At 41.5% G+C, this 8277-nt stretch overlaps 1 pseudogene; it reads left to right on the forward strand.

The window, feature by feature from the left end:
• Positions 1–7292: 7292 nt before the first annotated feature.
• Positions 7293–8057, forward strand: LOC118663400 (annotated as a pseudogene).
• The last annotated feature ends 220 nt before the right edge of the window (positions 8058–8277 follow it).

An 8277-nucleotide genomic window follows, 5' to 3' on the forward strand; every position in this document is an offset into this window, starting at 1 on the left:
TTTGTTGCAATTGTTCATGAAGGTTTTTATATATTTATTTGATTTCTGTGACAGTGATTGTAATATAACATATTTAATTTCAAATTTTAGAGTCTCCCCTCCCTTTTCTTAAGTTAAAATTTTGTCAATTTTGTTAATCTTAAAAAACACACAACCTTCTAGTTTGTTGTTTTGCTATTGTTTTTCTACTCTAATTTATTTCTTAACAGTAATCATGCTGAAAGAATACATTGATTATTATTTAACACTTATAAAATCAAGAAAAGCTATTGTAATCATGAATGTTTATCAAATCCTAGAAACCCAACATAAAAGATACAAGTGTAGTGACTCATTTGGAAATAGAGAAGGAAAGAAGAATGGCTTTATCTGTAATCCATAATACAGTCATCAAATTTGCCCACCCAAATAGCATTAACAGCCATTTTCTTTGTTCCTTACTCTCTAGATAGCCTATGAAACTTAAATATTAATTTTCTGTCATCTCTCACAGCAAGGGGATCTCATATGGTCTGCTTCTAGCTGATGAGATTTATGTGGAGACTGCCTGATAAGACTGAGGGAGTATACAGAGGTCTATATTTAAAAATTACCAAGCTTAAGGCTATGCCTAGATGATCCATGGGACTGTTTTACGTGGAGCATGACTTGACCAAAAGCATTAGGACTGCGGGTTGGCTATATTTTTGAAAGAAGAATTTTTAAAGAAATTCAAGGCCTGGAAAGCTACAACCCTGATTGTTCAGCCCTAATACGAGTACTCTATCTCCAAGTTACACAGACTGGGGTAAGAGCTGCTGTAGTATTGCTGGTTGAAGAAAGGATATACCAGCCCCTTTGCCCAAGGCAGTACCTTAATGAAAAAAGAAGATTTTTTGCAAAGAGGAGACATGCAAGCTTCCAGTATATCTGATCAGGAAACTTATTTCATTGTAGAGCAGGAAGTCTCACTAATCCTATCAGTTCTTATATTTGTTGATTTTGATATATATCAAATACTGCTGTGTGTTTAGTATAATTCTCCCTTTTTCCAAATAGGATTTTTTATTGTAGTTACTTGTTTCTCAACCATTGTACATTGTGGGTGCTGTAAAAAGGTAAGCTATCTTTTAAATATGTAATCTGGATCCCAGGTAAGCTATCTTTTAAATATGTAATCTGGATCCCATGACTAGATGAACTTTGGGGCTGTCTCTTCTGAATAGTGGGTGAGAGTATTCTGTGTAATGGGGAAAAGGATATACCTGAATTTTGAGTTGACAGGATGTAAACAGTTGATTGACCTCCCTTGATGTCAGGATTGGGTAGACACATTCTAGTTTTGGGAGAAGTGAATCTATTGTAAGTGTAGCTTCTGTGAAAACGTACTTGAGGTAAAAGGACAGAATTAATTGGAAGGGTCCTTTTTACCCTTTGCCTCTTCTGTCTTCTTTCTTCCTATAATTAAGATATGATATCTGGATATATAGCAGTTCTGCTGTGAATTTTTGATAATTATCTCAATAACAGCATCATGGGCTCCTGACACCTTTATTGAGCCATTGAACCAACTCTAGTCTCTCTATCTCTGGAGCATTGGTTAAGAATTTTGTTACAGCCCTGGCTGGTTTTGCTCAGTGGATAGAGCATTGGCCTGCGGGCTGAAGGGTCCTGGGTTCGATTCTGGTCAAGGGCACATGCCCGGGTTGTGGGCTCGATCCCCAGTAAGGGATGTGCAGGAGGCAGCAGATCAATGATTCTCTCTCATCATGATGTTTCTCTCTCTCTCTCTCTCTCTCCCTCTTCCTTCCTCTCTGAAATCAATAAAAATACATATTAAAAAAAAAGAATTTTGTTACATGCAGATATGTGTTCCTCATTAAAACATAAAAATGGGAAGTTTTATTAGCTCAAATTCTTTAGAAGCTCACAGCATAAAGATAGAAAGTATTCTTGGATTCCTAAGACCTATGTTAATATTCACTTAATGTTTAATTGGGACAATCATTGAATAGTGATTGAGCCTACCTCTGTCTCCTTCATTCTTCTTTGTTTTCTTCTGTATTTGTGCTTTTCTTTCTTAACCAATATAAGTATTTATTCATTTAATGATCACCTATCATCTATTATATTAAAACTAGAGGTTGGTGCATGGATTCATGCACATTGAAAGAAAATTAATTAGAAGAAATATTTTAATATCACTATTTGCCCTTTCTCTATAATAGAAGTGTCAACCAAATTCACAATCGACAATGACAGATGGAAACACATGCATGCAATTGGCGCCAGCAAGAGCTTTATATATAGATAAACTTAATTAGACCTGCTTTCTGATTTAACTAAACTTTTTCCAGCCCAGTGAAGCACCCCAACTTCTCTTTCAGATAATTGTCAGCAACACAGCAGTAAATATCAACACAAAGCAGATTATTATTGTAGATCAATCAGGGAGAACAAAGGGTAAAATATTTGACTGCAGAAGTGTTTGACTATATTCTGCTCAGTGAGAAAACCTGAAGTCATTTTCAAGGTCCACCATTTCTTACTTCTTTTCAGTTGGGTCAAGTTTCTAAGCTTTCTAAATCTCTGTTTTCCGCCTAATGGAAAAAAAAAAAAAATAGGATTCTATCGAGTCTCCTATCTACCTACTCCAGGACTTCTGTGAGGATCAAATGAGATGAGGCACAGGAAAATGCTTCACAGACATTTGGTTAAAGTGTAAAATTTTTCCACCTGTGTTCCTGGGCTAAAGAAACTGCAGGAAGCTAGTCACTAGGGAGAGGAAGCTGGGCGTTACTACATGATGTCATTCCTCAGATCCCACAGCGACTGTTTCCGAGCTGGGCTGGACTGTGGGCCACATTTTGCACCATGAGGTCTTGGCAGCATTGACTGCGATTTGGTGGGGTGTCGATCCGGGGTGGTGGTGGGGCCTGTGTCCCACTTGGGGGAAGCCGAGTGTTGGTTTGTCGGTGCCAGGTCCATGGTGCTGGCCAGTGCACATCATGGCAGCTCCTGTGTTGAGTGTCTGCCCCCTGATAGTCAGTGAATGTCATAGAGACCAGTTGGATGGCCAGACACTTAGCATATTAGCCTTTATATATATAGATGGTACTTTATAAAGGCATTTTTCTATGTATATTATTTATATCTAGCTCAGTTTTGTTGTGAATATACACATTGATAAAATAATGTATTCAGTTACTTAGAACTTACTTTTGTGTTGCAACTTTAGTCATTATTTTTGTTGTTGGAGTTTCAAGGTTACTTTCTATATAGTAGCTTTTTAAATGTATGCTTAGCAATTTATAAATGAATTATACTCTGAAAATATGACATATTCCAACTTTAATACTTATTGAATGCTACTTGTGTGTTACATATTATGATAGCAATATTTTTGCACATACCTTTCATTTAATATATATAATAATCTGAAGGTTTCTCATCTCTTTTATGTATATTAAGAAAGTAAAATTCAGGAAAACTATGACTAACTCAAGATTGTATTTAGTTTTATTGTTAGAGTGTCAATCACTGCAAGAACAAAAAATGATGTTGTCCCTGCTCCATGGTCTCATAGTTTAAAGGGGAAGTTCCTAGGCAACATGAGAGATGTAAAAGAATCCAAGAGGATTAGTCTATTTGGAGGACACTCAGGAAAAGCTTTTCAAGAAGATGATGATAAGGTAGCTAAGTTGTTTTTTTTTTAATATATATTTTATTGATTTTTTTTTTTACAGATAGGAGGGGAGAGGAATAGAGAGTTAGAAACATCGATGAGAGAGAAGCATCAATCAACTGCCTCCTGAACACCCACTACTGGGGATGTGCCTGCAACCAAGGTACAGGCCCTTGACCAGAATCGAACCTGGGACCCTTCAGTTCCCAGGCCGACGCTCTATCCAGTGAGCCAAACCAGCTAGGGCAAGGTAGCTAAGTTTTAAAGATTATGTTACAGTTTTACCAGGTAAAGGAAGAAAGAACACTCTACAGAAAGAGGGCCATTCGCATGCATATCAGTAAATTGTTAGCATTTCTATGTAATTGGAGCACTAGGTCCATGGAGCCAGAATAGTGGCAGAGTGGGGACAGACTACTACAAACGAAGTGGAATGGCATTTTGAAATCCATTCAGAAAGATTTCTATTTTACTGTGCAAAAAATGCGGAAGTATTAAACTTTTAAAAATGCGGATGGAAAAGGAACATCATGAAACTTGCATTTTAGAAAAATTAGTCTGGTAATGGAACAAATATTGAACAGGATATGGAAGAAATTTAAAGACTAGATAAGCTATTGCATTAGTGGAGAAAGACATTTCAGAGGTACAGTCAATAGGACTTGTGATTGAATATGTGAGGAAAATGAGAAATAAGATGACCCAAAAGAAAAACACATTTAGAATAGTGTTGGTAGAAAATGGAACACTAAATACCTATTACACAGGTAGAAATAGGTTCTAGATTGTGGATATAGTTAATTCTTCCTTGGATATAACTTTAATGGCTCATAATGCAATTTGAATATATTTCTTTCTCAAAAATTCAGAAAACTACAAATGTGGATGATGGTTGTTCATACAGAAGTATAAAACATTTCACATGTTAGTTATAGGTTTCTATAGTACATCTCATGCAAGGACTATGAAGGCTTTTATGGATAAACTAGATGCCCAGTGCACAAAACTTGTGCACTTGGGGGGGGGGGTTGTCCCTCAGCCCAGCCTGCACCCTCTCCAATCTGGGACCCCTCGGGGGACATCTCTCTCACAATCCAGGACTGCTGGCTCCTAACCACTTGCCTGCCTGATTGCCCCTAACCCAGGGGTGGGCAAACTTTTTGACTCGAGGGCCACAATGGGTTCTTAAACTGGACCGGAGGGCTGGAACAAAAGCATGGATGGAGTGTTTGTGTGAACTAATATAAATTCAAAGTAAACATCATTACATAAAAGGGCACGGTCTTTTTTTTTTTTTTTTTTAGTTTTATTCACTTCAAACGGGCCTGATTCGGCCCGCGGGCCATAGTTTGCCCACGGCTGCCCTAACCACATCTCCCTGCCAGCCTGATCACCCCCTAACCACTCCCCTGCTGGCCTGATTGACACCTAACTGCTCCCCTGCTGGCCGATCGACCCCAACTTCCTTCCCCTGAAGGCCTGGTCGCCCTCAACTGCCCTCCCCTGCCAGCCATCTTGTGATGATGTGGGGCGGCCATCTTGTGAGGCCAGGGCATGAGGGTCAATTTGCATATAACCTCTTTATTATATAGTATTCCTATAATCCAATCATGATATGCTTTGAAAATTATGAGGAATCATACATGATCAAATGGAACAAGTGTTTATAACTGTAGATATTTGACTAGCTCTTGTTCTCACACTCACAAAATTCTTATTATATTTTATGATTTCTATCAGTTTAGATGTTCAATCATATATTTCTATTACACTAGTTTTACTAAAAGAAAAAATAAAAATAAAAACTAAAAACTTGCCCTGAACACTATTAGGATTTTATTTTGTAAATTAATATATTCAATTAATCTATGCTTACTTTTGTATTTCAGCTCTAATTATAGCTTATATTTGTAATTTGATCTTTGAAGGGATATTATATATATATATATATATATATATATATATATATATATATATATATAATCTAATGAAAGACAAAAAGGGTAATTAACCGTACATCTGATACGCTTCCCATTGACTAATAAGGGTGGTATACAAATTAACTGTCAAGAAAGATGGCTGTTAATTTGCATACGTAGGCACAATGATGGGAGGCGAAATGGGAAGGATGGAAGAAGCCACCTGCCGCTGACGGAACCCAGGTGGCAGCCAAGAGCCAGAGAACTGGGCCGCCTTTGAGATTGGAGAAGCTGGGCGCCTTTGCTGGCCCTGGGCCAGTAATCAGAGAAGCTGGGTGAGGCAGGGAGGAGGCAGATGTCTGCCTCTTCCCTGACCCGCCAGGCTTCTCAGATCACTGAGCACCAGTGATCTGAGAACACCCAGAGGTGGGGCCAGAGGCCAGGCTGCATCCCTGCCTGGGGACTCGATCCGGTCCCTGGGTTGAGGCAGCTAGGCCCCAGAAGGAGATCCAGGGTCCGCCTAAGAGGAGAGTCTCCATGGTCAGAGGGTGCGGTGTCGGGACAGGAATAAAAACGGAGGTGACTCAGATGCTTGGCCAGGGGCATTAGACCAGCAAGCAGGGCCTTTCAGCGGGGACTCCGGGTGGGGGTGGGGCGAGGGAAGCGAGCAGGAAATAGAGAACTACAACTCCCAGGAGGCTTAGTGGCCAGGGCCTGTGTGCCTGGCCATGAAATCGGATGGGGTGGGTTGTTTTGCACTTTAAGAGGCTTGCAAGAAAGCCAAGAGACATATGAAAATATGCTCAAAGTCACTAATCATCCTAGAGATGCAAATCAAAACAGCAATGAGGTACCATCTCACAACTGTCAGAATGGCTATCATCAACAAATCAACAAACGACAAGTGCTGGAGAGGATGTGGAGAAAAAGGAACACTTGTGCACTGCTGGTGGGAATGCAGACTGGTGCAGCCACTATGGAAGACAGTATGGAGTTTCCTCAAAAAACTAAAAATGGAACTCCCATTTGACCCTGTGATCCCACTTCTAGGAATATATCCCAGGAAACCAGAAACACCAATCAGAAAGGATATATGCACCCCTATGTTCATAGCAGCACAATTCACCATAGCTAAGATCTGGAAACAGCCTAAGTGCCCATCAGTAGATGAATGGATTAGAAAACTGTGGTACATCTACATGATGGAATACTATGCTGCTGTAAAAAAGAAGGAACTCTTACCATTTGCAATGGTATGGATGTAAGTGGAGAGCATTATGCTAAGTGAAATAAGCCAGTCAATGAAGGAAAAATACCACATGATCTCACTCATTTCTGGATAATAAAGATCATTATAAACTTATGAACAAAAATAGATACAGAGGCAGAGCTGCCTCGAACAAACTGTGAAACTACAGCAGGAAGGATGGGGAGGGTTGGGGGGTGGAAGGGGGCAGGTAAGAGATCAACCGAAGGACTTGTATGCATGCATATAAGCATAACCAATGGACATAAGACACTGGGGGGTAAAGGAGGCCAGGGGATTGTCAAGGGCAGGGAAAAAAAGGAGACATATGTAATACTCTTTGTAATACTTTAAGCAATAAAACAATTTAAAAAAATAAAAATCAGTGGGGAAAAAAAGAAACATGAAAAAAAAAAAAAAAGAGGCTTGCAAGGTTGGAAGTTCTGCCGGGAGCCAGGGAGAAATGGAGCTGGAGCCGAGAGAGGGGTCCATGGCAGCCGTGGGCTTTGAGGAGTTCTCAGCACCTCCCAGCTCGGAGCTGGCACTGCCTCTGCTGTTTGGTGGTCACATCCTGGAGAGCGAGCTTGAGACCAAAGTGGAGTTCACGTCTGGGGGTCTGGGCAGCTCCAGCCTCTAGGAGCGAGATGAAGAGGAGGAGGCAGCCCAAGGCTGGCAGCTGCGGTGCCAACAGGAACTCAATCGCAAGAAGTACCAGGTGCTGGGTCGGCGCTGCAGGGAGATCGAGCAGGTGAACGAGCGGGTCCTGAACAGGCTCCATCAGATACAGAGGATAACACGGAGACTCCAGCAGGAGCGGAGGTTCCTCATGAGGGTGCTGGACTCCTACAGCAACGACTACCGGGCCAGCCAGTTCACCATCTTACTGGAGGACGAGGGCAGCCAGGGCACAGATGCCCCGACCCCAGGAAACGCTGAGAAGGAGCCTCTGAAGAAAGAGGGGCTGTCCCCACCCAGGAGGACACCAGCACCTGCAGAAGCCAGCAGCCCAGCCCCTGGTGAGGGGCCCAGCGGTTGGAAGAGGCGGCGAGTGCCACGGGAAAGGTGCCGGGCGGGAGTCCCGCTGACTCTGGAGCTGGTCCCCGTGCAGATAAACGTGGAGGAAGACTTTGGCTTCAAAGCGGTTGAGGCTCTGGACTCAAGTTGGGTTTCTCGGGGGCCAGACAAGCTGCTGCCCTACCCCACCCTAGCCAGCTTCCCTATTGACTGACCCCCCAATAAACGGACCTCATGCTCTCCTCAGCAAAAAAAAAAAAAAAAAGCTTATAGAGGCATGCTTATAGGATCAAATAGTATAAATATAGATGTAACAAGACAATAAAAAGAGAACCTGAACGCTGCCTCTGTGTCATTCCTTCTTCTCCGACTCCATCCACACCTTTGGGAACCTCTGGACCTGCTGGGGCTGGACCCCGACATTCCTCTTCTTA

Source organism: Myotis myotis, unplaced genomic scaffold (genome assembly GCF_014108235.1).
Source record: "Myotis myotis isolate mMyoMyo1 unplaced genomic scaffold, mMyoMyo1.p scaffold_m19_p_1, whole genome shotgun sequence".
NCBI classification, from domain to species: Eukaryota; Metazoa; Chordata; class Mammalia; order Chiroptera; family Vespertilionidae; genus Myotis; species Myotis myotis.